Here is a 13,846-nt window from a genome sequence, read left to right on the forward strand (position 1 = left end):
AAACGTGGCACACGGAGTTTTGGTATAAAATGTGAACACCGCCCTGAGGGCAGACAGAATGCCATGGCCGACCTGCTGGACAGAGCTCAGCAGGGCAGAGAGAGAATGTTCTGGATAAGGGAAAATAAACAACCTTGAGAAGCCAACCCAGCGCATTCAGACTCCTCCTTTGGCTGCTTGGGCTGGGAAACGAGGACTTTTACAATCTTGGGGTCATCCCAACATACAGACTCTGAGATTTCCCCACAGCTGGATCATCAGCCTCGTGTCCTGGGCTCCAGGAAACAAAACAACAGCAGTGACAGAGCAAGCTGGACACAGATCCCAGCTGAACCCAAACCTCCCCAGAGCTGTGGGATGCAGGAGTTTGGGTCAGGCCTGTCTGTACCCAGTTCATTGGCTCTCTCAGCTAAGAGGCACCACCCCTCTGCAATGACATTGAAAACATAATAATTGAGAAATCAAGTCCTCTCCTTTGGCCCATTGTCCCTGTGAGGCACAGGCACAGCCTGCCCTGTCCAGGCTCAACCCTGCACTCCCACAGCCCTCCCTACCCTGCCATCACCACAAATGTTCTTATCTTTCCCAATTTTCCATGGGGTTAGGTCACCTCCGTTCCCTTACCAGGAAATCCAGGGCCATCAAGCACCGCAGAGCCATGGCACAAGGAGAATTTGTCCTGGCTGGACTGAAAAAAAAGAAGTGAAGTAGAGTTGAAGGCTGCAAGATAAGTTGCGGGAATGAGAGTGCTTTGTGGGATATCATCCAATTCCTGCTGGACAAAATCCATCATCCCCTTGGTACTCAACTGCCTCTGTGCCCAGAGACACCAAAGGTATCCAGAAGCCTCAAAGACCTCCAAAACTTTGTCCTACCAAGTCGGGGTGGAGCACCTGGGGGGACATTGAAGGGAAACCCCAAATGAAGTTGGTAGAGCTGAGGAACACCTGGAAGAAATGGTGGGAGTGTTCCCTGTGGCTGCAGCCCATAACCTTGTGCTTGTCCCAGGTGTTTCCCAAACTTTCCTGGAGAACATCTCAGCAGCACGATATTCCACCTTGCAGACAGCCCAAGGGAAGAGATGCAGGATGAGCTCAGGCTCAAGCCTCCTCTGAATTCAGCTGACTGCCAGTACCTGGGGGCATTTTGGAAGGGAGGCCTTCACCACTCTCACAGAGACATCCTGCTTGTAGGTTTGGGGTTTTTTTTGCTGCAGTGTATTCAAAGAATCCCAAGATAGCTTGGATTGGCAGGAACCTTAAATTTCATTATGTTCCACCCCCTGCCATGGGCAGGGCCAACTTCCACTGGAGCAGGTCATTCCAACCAGACCTGGAACACTCAGCATTGCAGGGGAAGGGACGGGCAGAGGGGGGGAAATGACAAACTTCATCCCTAAGGCTCCATCAGCAGCCAGGCACTTCCCAAAGCACCGAGGAGCAGACCCATGGCTGTGACATTTGCGATGCATTAAGTTTAAACATTTTCAATAAAGAAAAACAATCCATTCAGACTTGCTTTATGATTCATAGTAATTGCAAATAGGAGCAGTTAATATAATTGTCCAGCTGAGACCAGCAGGCTGGGAACATGTAGCAGTGAGATGTACAATCAGGGAAGGTTGGGAGGGAATTTAAGTGCAGGTTAAGCAAATGCATTACTTTAATAACACACAGAGACAGCTCTTGTAGTTATAAAGAGGATAAAATAAATATTGTACCAGAAATCTACAGAATGGGAGGTTTTATCACCAAGGACTGCCCGTTCCCTATTTAATTTCAATTTAGATTTTACAAAAGCTGCACTTGCCATGTTTTTTACGTATGGAAGACAATGACTTGAATTGACAAATGACTTTATTTTTCCATAAGTTTTGCAAGGGAGCCTCAGTTTCTCAAAAAAAAAAAAAAAAAAATTATCACCTCCCAGCAGTCAGCCTGGAGACAGAAAAAAGCTTTTTTCCTCTCTTTTTATTTTCTTATTTCAGAAAGGGATGACTATAATTCAAAGAGGAGATGGTGCTCCTGATCCTCTTTGCCTTGGAGCTGGGCCAACCCCTTTGGCTTCTCCAGCCACAAAGGGAAGGGACCTGTTTCTCTGCAGTGGTTGTGTCTGAATTTCAGCCCTCTCTTTAGTCCACCTCAGACATGACCATGCTGGTGGTCTGGGAGGGCAGTCCAGCTTTAGGGCACAGCTCTTGTGCATGACTCTACTTCAGCTTTCCCAATCCTGAAAATTAGAGTTTCCTCCCTTTTAAATAATTAACTTGAGCTGGTTCAGTGTGAAGCAAGTAGAGAAGAGGGGAAAGGAAAGAAGAAGCTATTGAAAGACACATCATCTTCATCATCATTTATCCAACTTAACCAAACACTGGCTCTCCAGAGAAGAGCTACTGTGCTTTATTAAAAGATATCTTTGAGGGTAACCCATGAAATTAAAGTATCTTGCTCACAGACTTAACAACACATAAACAGCCCAACAAAACAGAACATCGGCTCATTAGAACCGTTTATAAAATATTAAGGGCCTTAAAAAGGAACTGTTTACAGGCACCTTTCTCTTGGTGATGGGGGACAATGAGGGTGTTCAGGTTTGCTACCTGCAGTGCAGAAAAAGGAATACTGTTGTCAAACTCCTTCTGCCTGGTGTCCTCTGTTGTTCTGGGGGGTGATGGATTAATGCAATGCATTCATTCTGGGGCGCCAGTGCCTGGGTGTTGTCACCTCCCCAGCCAGCTGAATATTCCAGCATCCCCCATCCAGGTGCTGGGTTAAAAAATGCAGGATAAGACAGGCAAAAAGTATCAATCCCCCTCAAAAAAAAAAAAAAAAAAAAAAAAATACCCTCACCCAAACCTAAATGAATAGCATCTCTTTCAGGGCCCCCCAGCACCATCCATGCCACCCCATGCTGCAGGTAAACACGCCTGTACCCAGAGGGACAAATACCAGGAGGAGGAGACAGGGAATGCAATTTTAAAGTCACAGAATTTAGCATAAGAAGGTAATGGGATTGCGGTGGCTTTCCAGTAAATGTCATTGCTGTAATTAGGAGAACAATTATTGTCAACCGGCGGAATTGTCCCCTATCTATCATTTCAGCAGGAGCAGCCAGAACCACAATTAAGCCCCGCACGGGTGGGTCGCGGTTCAAACGCCGCTAAATGGGATCGGCCAGGGCGGAGCAGCCCCCGCTGCCAGCCGGGGACAGGGATTTCGGGGTCCCTCCCCACAGCTCCTGCCCCTCCGCCTCCCCTCGGGAGGATGCTGTAGACAGAAACTTTATTTATTACAGCACCAGTCCTGGGCTTGTACAGGGAAGACTTCAAGCAACTGCTTAACTCAGAAAATAATAATAATAACAATAATAATAACAATAACAATAATAATAATAATAATAATAATAGTGTGCTGAACTGATTTACAAATTAAAGACCTGGGAGGCCAAACCTCCCTCCAGCTACAGCAGCAGGAAGCTGGAGCAGCTCCAGGGGGGGAAGGATGCCCTAGAGATGGAGCCAGCCCGGGATCACGGACGTTCTCTCCAGCTTCATCCCCCTCCACTCATTTTCTGCTCTGAGAGCAGCTGACAGCGCGCACGGGGCACTGAGGAGTGAAAAAGAAGTTCCTCGGAGGATTGAATAGGCGGAGGCTGCAGCCGTAGCCTGTTATTAACAGCATCCACATCCCCAGGGAGCTGTGATCTCCAGCTCGGCCCTGCCTTTCCCAGGACACAGCCCCACACTTCCAATCCCCCGCTCTTGCTGCATACCCCATGTGCAAGAGCTGCTGCTGCAACTCAAACAGGTCCCAGCTGGACACAGCCCTTCCCCGAGTCCCTCAGGGTGTCACCACCAGCCAAGCCAAAATCAAAAAAGCCAGAAGTGTCCTGCATCCAAATTTCCCAACCTGGGTAGAGGAGAGAATTCTGCATAAAAGGAGAAAGGGGATGCAGCGGAGGAAAGGAACAGGGAGGCAATTATTCCACTGAAAGCATTTGCAGCATCCTTGCAGCTTGTTGTGATTAACCGTGGCCAGAGTGCTATTAACAGCCTGGGATGATGATTAACAAGCTCTCCTAATAGCTGTTTTTAAACCTGCTTTAAAAAAAAAAAAAAAAAAAAAAAAAAAAGGGAAAAAAAAAAAAAAAGCTGGAGCAGAGCTGGAAGGGGGTGGGGAGACCGGGTGGTATCTCCAAGGAAACCAGAAACAAAATGGGCTTTGGCACATCGCAGAACCAGGCGGGTAATCAAAGATTACAACCAGTTTTAATTTAAGGTTAATTATTGTTTACTCTCTGGAGCCCGCCCCATCGGAGAGCAGCAGCCGGTCTGACCTTGAGCAGCTCGTGGTGGGGCCCTCTGGTCCATTCCCCCTGGAAAGACTCGCCGGCATCTCCCGGTGGGAGCAGGGATGGAGGGGGAGATGCAAGAGAGGAGAATCGATGGAGGGGGATGGTCAAAGGAGGCACCGACGGGTGGATCCTGCCCCAGCTGCGGGCTGAAAAGCTTCATTCAGCTTTATTTAACTGGTTGCCCCAACTGCAGACACGGTTAATTAATTTTGGACTCCTATTGATTTCCCATTTGGAGGAATCCCCAGTGGCATTTTCGCGCAAAGCCAGCCCCATTTTTATCGGGGAAAATGCAGTGTAGAGTCGCCTTCGCCTGGCGAGACCTTCCACCCCCGCCGAGGAGGAGACGAGGATTTAGGCACGCAGCTTGCCCAGGGCTGGGGCGTCCTGCCGAGGGATGGAGCCTGGTGGGTGCCAGGATTTGGGGAGCTTCTCTTGCCAAGGGCTGAGCAGGCACCAGCACAGCCTCCAGCTCCTCTTGGAGCTCCCCACCGGGGGAACAAGGCTGGCTCCTCACCCATGGATAGAAGGGGCTCAGCACCCCGTGCTCGTACATCCCCACCCCATTTCCACCCTCCTGAGCTCCCAAAGATGCCCAGGAGTCCAACTCAACCGGTGCAACCCCAGCTCTATAAAATGCTCCTCCTGCTCTGATTGCACCTCCCCAGGCTGGATCCACCCTGCTTTTAAACACCAAGGCAGACTGCAAACATGGGACATTTCTCCAAGTCTATCCTGGAAGATACTTTTTACCCCAAGCCCCTGTTTTGAAACTGCCGTGACAGCGCTGCTGAGGAATGGCAGCTGAGATTAAGGAGATGACAACTCCCCGAGCTCTCCTCCCTTTGCTCGGAGACAGACGTATTTAATTATGATAGAAAGGAGATCCTGGTGCGTGCTGCAAATACTTAAGGTGATTTGAAGCGTGAAGCTGCATGAGGTTTGTGAGATTTGAGGTTTCAAATCTGTTTGGGCTTGTTTGGACTGTTTCTGCTGTTTATTCCCTCTGTATTTTCACATGTTCTCAAGCACATGGGGACTTTGGGAGACAAGTCTGAAGAAATCAGTGCAGAAAGGTTTTGATAACTTAATTTTCTGTTTGATGCCATCACTGGGAGTGATGGAGGTTGGATGAGGAGGAGATGGATACCAAAGGAGGCATCACTTCTCTCCAGCAGCAGTTTCAGTCCCTCTCTTCAGGATTCCTCTCTCTTGTGATCATCACTTTGCTGATCCCTTTGCTTTGGATTTGCCAAGGGCTTCGTAACCCGGTGTGCACAGCACACAGGGGGATGGAGAGGATTTCCCCACCATGTTGATCCCTTGGGCTGAGATGCAGATCTTCTTTCCTTGCCACAAAATTTAGGATTGATACCGTGGCACCAGCAGGAGCAACAAGGACACCAATGGTGCTCCCAGTTTAATGCACCCAAAACAGAGAGGGGGTGCAGCAAAACCTCCCCTGGCCCTGCCAGAGACACAAGGAGAGCAGCTCCAAGCCAATCTGGACCTTGGTCAGTTTTCTGTCCCCTGACTCAACTGGCTGACCCCTGGATCCCAGAGATCCAGGGCTGGCTGGGGACCAGCCCATGCCTCGTCCTTTTGCTGCTGATCCCAGCAGGAACTGACCCCTAGCAGATTCCAGAGCTTGATAAGAACAGGTTTAAATCCTGCCTGGTTGGGAACACTTCAGGCATTTGGATAATATAAAACAAATGGCTTTCCAGTGTTAATATTTACCTAGGAGATCAAATGATTAAACCATAATCTGCTCAGAACTTTTCTTCTAAGTTGCCTTTGAAAATATTTATCGCGTTTCCCTTCTGCAGCAACCCTGATGTCCTCCCATCCCGAGGAGACCTGTCCAATGCCACCAGAGAACTTCAAACCAGGACAGCAATGCTTCCCCACACTGCCCCATTTTCTGCCAAAAGTGAGGTTTCACCCCGAGTGAAAACCAGCGAGTGTCACCCCGAGGTGTTTGGAAGAATCACCCTCCTGCTGTCACGATGGAGATGGGGTGGACCCAGGAGGCCTCACAGAGGCCTTTCCCTAAAAGCTGCCCAAAATATCTGCAGAGTTCTTCAGCCACAAATTGTCCTTCTTGCAGACTGAGGGGTCCTCTGGCTCCAGGGCTCACTTTGCCACTGCTCCACCGTATTTTCCAAAGCTTCATTCAATTAAAGGCAAACCCTTGTGTTCACCCCACCCCTCCGGGTTTTAAAATACTCAGAGAAATATAATTAGATCTTCATGATCCTCCAGAATTTCTACAGATTCATTTCCTACAGGAGATGGGCTGTTTTCCTGACAGGATCATTTCTATTGACACCCATTGGTTTTTTTATCCCCATTAAATATTACAAGCATCTCTTAGGATTTCTTTGATAAGGACTTACCAGGATTCCCAAGGGAGTAACTCACATCAGTTTAAGCTCTCTTACTGCAGCTCCCAGAGCAGCCCTGGAGCCTCCTCCATGGGGTTTTTGTTTTTCTGGGTTTTTCTGATCCAGACTGGTGAGATGACAGCAGCCACACAGCCTGGCTTTGCCTGAGCAGGGCGTTTTGACCCAACTAGTGGGTATTGAGAAGGTGAAAAGCTGAATATTTCCTGTTATGAAAAACAAATCTCAATTTTCAGACAAAAAAAAAAAAAAAAAAAAGAAGTCATCATGTATATAAACACCAGATTTGGGCCAGACCAAACACCTAAAACTTTTGGCTATAACTGTCACAGGCTACGTGGTGGCCCCAGGTGCATTCCTGTCCTGAGCTCCTCCTGTGTGCAGGGTCAGAGGGTCCTGCAGGTGTGGACATGCCCCGGCACACTGCCAGCGTACATCACCCACGTGGACAGCCTGAAGCCCTCAGAAGAGCTCAGGGATGGAGCATTGTACCCTGCAAGGGGGACATGTGGGAATCCAGGGCATCCCTCTGGCTGCCCGGGAAGGTCTGGGACCCTGGCAGGGGGTCAGGAGCCCCCCTGTACAGAGCCCCGAGAGACACTGTCTCTGATCTCTGTCCATGGAAAGGTTTTCAGTCTTTCAGGATGAATTCCAAGCTCTGAGTGTTTGATATAAGTAGTAATTAGCGTGGCACGGGTGCAGAAGTAGAATTTTAGGATTCTAGATAAGGGGTTCAAAGGGGGCAAGATGGAGGAAACTGGGCGTGCCTTGTCCTTTTTCTTCTTCTTCACGCCCTCCATGTTTCACTGTGGTGTTGGCATTTTTCTGTTGGTTTGGGCTGGGCACACACTGTTCAACATGGGTGATGGATATTGGCACGTTATTGTAAATATAGCACACGTAGTTTTTGGTATATAATGTTTGTAATTCCCACTGAGGGGCAGAGCCCCGCACGCTGTCCTGCAAGACAGACCTGCTGCAGGCCAGAGAGAAAATATTTTAGATAAGGAGAAATAAACAGCCTTGAAAACCAGCACAGACGAATTACGACTCCTTCTTTGGCAGCGGGGCTGAAAGACAGAGACTTTCTACAATCTCTGGATCATTTAAATATCACAGATCCCGACAGGGACATGGACAGGAAAGGCTTGAGCTGGGTGTCAGTGGCCATTTCATTTTTTGGAGGGGGTAATTTCCCCCCTCTCAAGCTCTCAAAGCGAGGAGCGCACCCCAAACTGTAGCAGCTCAGTGGTCAAGGTGGTTACTCCTCTGCACTAAGGAAAGTGCAAAACATGGCAGGGGGAAACTGATATTTTGATAAATGTACCCACAACAGGATCTGCTTGAGGCCTGGGAAGACACGCACGTGGGGAGCAGGGGTGTCACACCCCTGGTGTGAGTGCGTCACCAGGCAGGACCCAGGAGAAGAAACAGCGTGTGGGGAACAAGGTGAGAAGGATGCCTTGGCTTTGGAGGTGTGGAGGATTTGTTTGTTTGGGGATTTGAGCAGCAGTTTTGCATCCATGGTTGCCATGGCAGCACAGGCACTGCCTTGAGCAAGGCCAGCACTGGCCACGCCCAGCCAGGGCCCGACCAGCTGCCAAAACTGCAGCCCCAAAACCGCAGAGAGACTCCGAGCAGAGCAGGGAGCAAACCCGGGGCCCTGGAGCGGGCTGGGACCCTGCCTGGGAGTGGGGACACACCATCCCCACCCAGGAGCTCCATGCCACAGCTTCCCAGAGCTCCTTGGCCATTGCTTCCAGTGAGGAGATCTCTGCTTACTGTTTTCCAGGTTCTTGGCCACCCCTTTCCAGGAGATTCCTGGCCACCCCTTTCCAGGAGGTTCTGTGCCACCCCTTTCCAGAAGGTTCTTCACCACCCCTTTCCAGGTTTTTGACCACCCTTTTCCAGAAGGTTCATGGCCACCCCTTTCCAGAAGGTTCTTGACCACTCGTTTCCAGAAGATTTTTGGTCACCCCTTTCCAGGAGGTTCTTGGCCACCCCTTTTCAAAAGGTTCTTCACCACCCCTTTCCAGAAGGTTCTTCACCACCCCTTTCCAGGTTTTTGACCACCCTTTTCCAGAAGGTTCATGGCCACCCCTTTCCAGAAGGTTCTTGACCACTCCTTTCCAGAAGATTTTTGGCCACCCCTTTCCAGGAGGTTCTTGGCTGCCCCTTTTCAAAAGGTTCTTCGCCACCCCTTTCCAGAAGGCTCCTCACCACCCCTTTCCAGGTTTTTGACCACCCTTTTCCAGAAGGTTCATGGCCACCCCTTTCCAGAAGGTTCTTGACCACTCCTTTCCAGAAGATTTTTGGCCACCCCTTTCCAGGAGGTTCTTGGCTGCCCCTTTTCATAAGGTTCTTCGCCACCCTTTTCCAGAAGGCTCTTCACCACCCCTTTCCAGGTTTTTGACCACCCTTTTGCAGAAGGTTCTTGGCCACCCCTTTCCAGAATCTCCTTTGGCCATGGCTTTCTGCTGGACCCAGCTGCCTCCCCTGTGCTGCTCCACAGCCAGACCCAGCACTTTGACACCAAACAACGCAGCAGTCATGAAAAACCCACACTTTCCTTTCCCGCTTGGCTGACACACATGTCCTCTGAACAGAGGGAGACTTAACTTTCTCAGGATTTCTCCTGAGAGAAGCTGTGAGAGAAGCAGAGAAAAATGAATCAAAACAATGCTTATCTCATTCGCTTCTCCTGTTTGTGCCCATGTGGAATGTGGTCTGGAGATTGTTTACCCGAGGTGATTGCTTGATTGGATTCTGGTGGTGGTGTTTGGATTCATTGACCAGTTGGATCCACACTGTGTCGGGACTCTCAGGAGAGAGTCACGGGTTTTCTAGTTAGTTAGTTAGTGAGAGCTCTTGTTAGTTTAATATAGTTATAGCTATAGTTTAGTTATAGTTATAGTATAGTTATAGTTATAGTCATAGTTAGTTATATTTATAGTTATAGTTATAGTTATAGTTATAGTTATAGTTAGTTATAGTTATAGTTATAGTAATATAATATAATATAATATAATATAATATAATAATATAATATAATATAATATAATATAATATAATAGTAATTAATTAGCCTTCTGAAATCGCTGGAGTCAGAGCATTATTCTTCCCGCGCGTCGGGGATCCCGGCACTGACAGGAGGTGACCCTGGCACCAACGAGAGGTGACCCTTGTGGCACCAACGAGAGGTGACCCTTGTGAGAGACGGTCCAAAGTTTCCTTCATCTGCCTCACAACTGTCGCAAGGACCCTGCAGACCCCTGACAGGAGTTCTGGCCCAGTGACTGTCAGCAGCTGCGCTCGCTGTGCTCCTACAGAATTCCAGCAGGGTGTGACAAGCGGTGGCTTGCCCCTGCATGCCAGCACCTGCTTCACAGAGCAAGGGGCTCTTCACAGTGGCCCATCAGTCTTCCCCACCTTCTGGCCAGATGCCACTCTCTTTGGCTAAGGACTGTATCAACTGTAACTTTTTGGGAAGACTTTGGTGCACCCCCACGGATGCCGGCGAATCCATGTGGCTGCACCACTGAGGACCTCGTCTCGATGGCGGTAGCTATATTCCCCTTCCCCTCTTTTCTCTCTATTCTTTATTTCCCTTTTCTGTCCCCTCTCTCTATCGCATTTGCTGTTGGTACCTAAATAAAGGTGCATTTGTTGTGATTAAACTGATGGTCCCCTGCCGTTTGCCTTTTTGCACTTTCGGGATCGGTTAACGAACCATCACGACACCCCGCACGGGCGGATGATGACAACCCCGGCACTGACAGGAGCCGACCCTGGCACCGACAGGAGCCGACCCTGGCACTGCCTTTTCTCAACCTCATCTTCCCAACAGCATCGAGGGGCCGCTCCCTTTGCTGCCCACGCACGGCAGGGAGGGATGCAGGAGCCCAGACATCACACCTTTAGCACATTTCCTGGCTGCTGTTTCCTTCCCAGTGCCTCTGTTCCCATCTCAAACCCGAGCTGTCCTTCTCCGTGCTGCATTGAGTGCTTCTCTTTATTGTCCTGTTTGTCTCCTCTCCACGGTGTAATTTTATCTTGTTAGAGAGGCACTGGGCAGTGTTTACTTTGTTTTACTTTTGTGGCGCTTTTAATTCTAAACTCTCTTCATCTGGGCAGCACTTTATCAGCCATAGGAAGCTGAAGGAAGCTATCTTTCATCCTTATCAAAACTCCTCTCCTTTCATTATCTCCAGTGCTGCTACAAAGCATCAAAAGGGCATCTTTGTTCTTGCAATCTAATATAATTCCAAATGCAGCAATTCAAGCCTTTTGAGAAAGTTATGGGCACAAACACACATCCATTACCTCCCCTCACTGCCCCAGCAAGGCTCCCACAGGAGCCCTGCAGCTGTTCTGGGGCTGCCCAGTTTTACGGGGTGCAAAGTGGAGGAAAAGGACATTTTTAGGGCTGAAGGTGAAGGTTGGGGATGAGTCAGCATAGGTCTCAAGCGTGGTGTGACTCCATGGGAGTGAGAATGGCCCTGGGGGACAGCAGGCAGCGTTCTCCCCTGCTGATGTGCTCAGCTGGAAGTGCTGCTCCACTCCAGATGCCAGGGAGAGGGTCCAGATGTTTCCTCCTGGCTCTGTCTGTGGCAGAGTCATCTGCAGCCTTTGATCTCGTTGTGTCTGCCCTGTGAGGAGCCATGCAGGGCCCAGGGGGGCTGGGGGTCATCAGCAGTGTTGGAGGATGCTGCTGGTCATGGCTGGCCACAGGGAGGAGGTGACAGAGGTGACAGGGATGGAGTGAGTGCCCAAGAGAGGTGGAAGCAAAGGCAGGGGGAGCTTCTGCCTGGGAGCATTTCCTGGGTGAAGGGATCACTGGAGAGGTTTGAGGGGAGTCTGGCTTGAAATCCTCCTTGCTGGGGCAGCCAGGAGCCCTGGCCCTCATAGTCCCACCTTCCCCAAGCCCCAGCCAAAAAAAAAAAAAAACCAAGTTTTACCCAACCACCAAGCACTGAGAGCCAATGCAGGATTTTCTCCCCACCTCAGAACCCTACATGTTTTTCCAAGTGCTCAGTAAAACTCATCCTCTCATTGTCCCAGCCCAGACCTCACTCCTGGCTCCTTCTCTCTCCCCATGCTCAGCAGAGATGATACCTGGAGCCCTGGGTGCCCCCATGGCCAGCCCAGGCACCCACCTTCCCCTTCCACACCCCTCCAGCCTGACCCCACCCCCCAGCACACCCACATTTCACTGATAACCAGGTGTGAAGGTGGAAAAGCTTTTTAAAGCTCCTGAAATTAAGGAACATGAGGGGGCTTCGATAGGTTTTGGAATAAATTGCCCATGAAAGTGCTGGGGGGAAACTATCTAGGGAAAAAAGAGAGAAAGAAGGTGAGATAATGATGTATTTAGGAAGTAGGGAAGAGGGGAGATCAGGAAGCAACTGGCTGATTGTTCCATAAGCACCTCTCAAAAGCAAACACAATAGACATGAGCAGTTTTTAAAATGACAGACAATACAATGGGAGATAATATATTTAAAACCCATATCAGTTGTTAACAGACCATAAAAACGCCGGTACATTAATCTGTGCTGTCTGTCATAGACTCATGAAGCAGCTGTGTTATTTTATAGTATCATTCCTGCGGGCTTCTCTGACACTTCCACAAATACATCTCAATTTATTTGGGTAAGAACAAATAGAAATATTGAATTCTTCTCTGCTTCTGCTGCTCTTCTATTCCCACCCCCCAGCCCCGACAACTTGTGGGAGACACTTGGTACAGCTTTGACAGTGAATTTCATCTGCCAAAGTGATTTGTTTAATGGAAATGCTCTGCAGACCCACAGCCATCCCACAAACTCGCTGGAGATGCTCCCAGCCCTTCCCTGCTCCCTGGCACAGCTCAGGAGAGAGGGGAGCTCTGGCCTCCACACCACCACAAGCAAATGTTTAACATGAATTATTGCAGGCAGTGACACGTGGTAGGTTCAAAGCTCCATGCAGGCTTTGGTGTGGGCCCTTCAAAGAGAGGCATTTTGGGTTGGGATCCCACGGGATGCTGGAGAGGAGCAGCTGAAGAAGCTGCAAAGTGTCTAATGAGGGTGGAAGGAGGGCAGGAGCCAGCCTGGGGAAAAGCAGGACAGGGCTGCAAAGGGCTGGTGCTGGGGAAGCTGGGGTGGCTCTTTTTAATATTGAACCCAGAGCTTTGATCTCCCTGAAGATGTGAGCTGAGCTCTGGTGCCTGCTGCGAGGGCAGGGCCACTGTGCCCACTCAGCCTGAGCCCCAAACTCAGTGCCATGGCCCTGGCAGTGTCTGGTGTTCCCAGGAAACCTGTGGGCACTTCCAGCAGCAGCAAAAGGAGGACAAACCTCTGCACTGGCAGGGGAGGAGAGCACCCAGCCAGCAGCTCCCACAGGTGAGCAGGTACCTGGAACTCGTCACCTCCCATTTGGATATGGCCCCATCAGGAGATCCATCACTGCCCTGGGAGAGGGAAAATCTGCAAACAGATGGGTACAGACATGAGAAAACAAAATTGTTATTATCATCATCATCATAATCATCATCATCATCATCATCATCATCTTTCTTCTGCAGCTACTGGATTCAGTAGCAAAGCAGAGCTGGGTTCCAACCCTTCCTCTGTACCCTGCCCCACAGGAGGAAGAACATACCTGGAGAAGGATTGCCATTCACCCTGCCAAACCAACACAGTGCCCTCCCTTTGATCAGAAAAACACGGAAATAAGCATCTGTCACTCCCACATAACTGAAACAGCTGAAGCAGTGCTGCTGTCCCTGGACATTTGATTCCCAGCCCAACCCTGTCCCTGCTATTCCATCTCTCACAGCTGTCACTCAGCTGCAATTTCCCACTCTGGGAGCTGCGAATCCTCTGCCGCTGTCAGGATATCATTAACCTTTGCTTTGGATTTAAATGCTCTCTTCCTGGCTGTGCAGTCATTTACTCCCAGCCTCCTTCCCTCCTGCAGCTTTGGGGCAGCTCTTGCTTGGTCTCAGCACGATGTGGAGCCCATGGCCAGACCTGTGCACACCTGTGCCAGCCCTTGGGACATCCCATGGTCTCTCTGGACTGTCTCCAGCAGCTCCTTCCTGTGCT

Source organism: Anomalospiza imberbis, chromosome 27 (assembly GCF_031753505.1).
Source record: "Anomalospiza imberbis isolate Cuckoo-Finch-1a 21T00152 chromosome 27, ASM3175350v1, whole genome shotgun sequence".
Lineage (NCBI taxonomy): Eukaryota > Metazoa > Chordata > Aves > Passeriformes > Viduidae > Anomalospiza > Anomalospiza imberbis.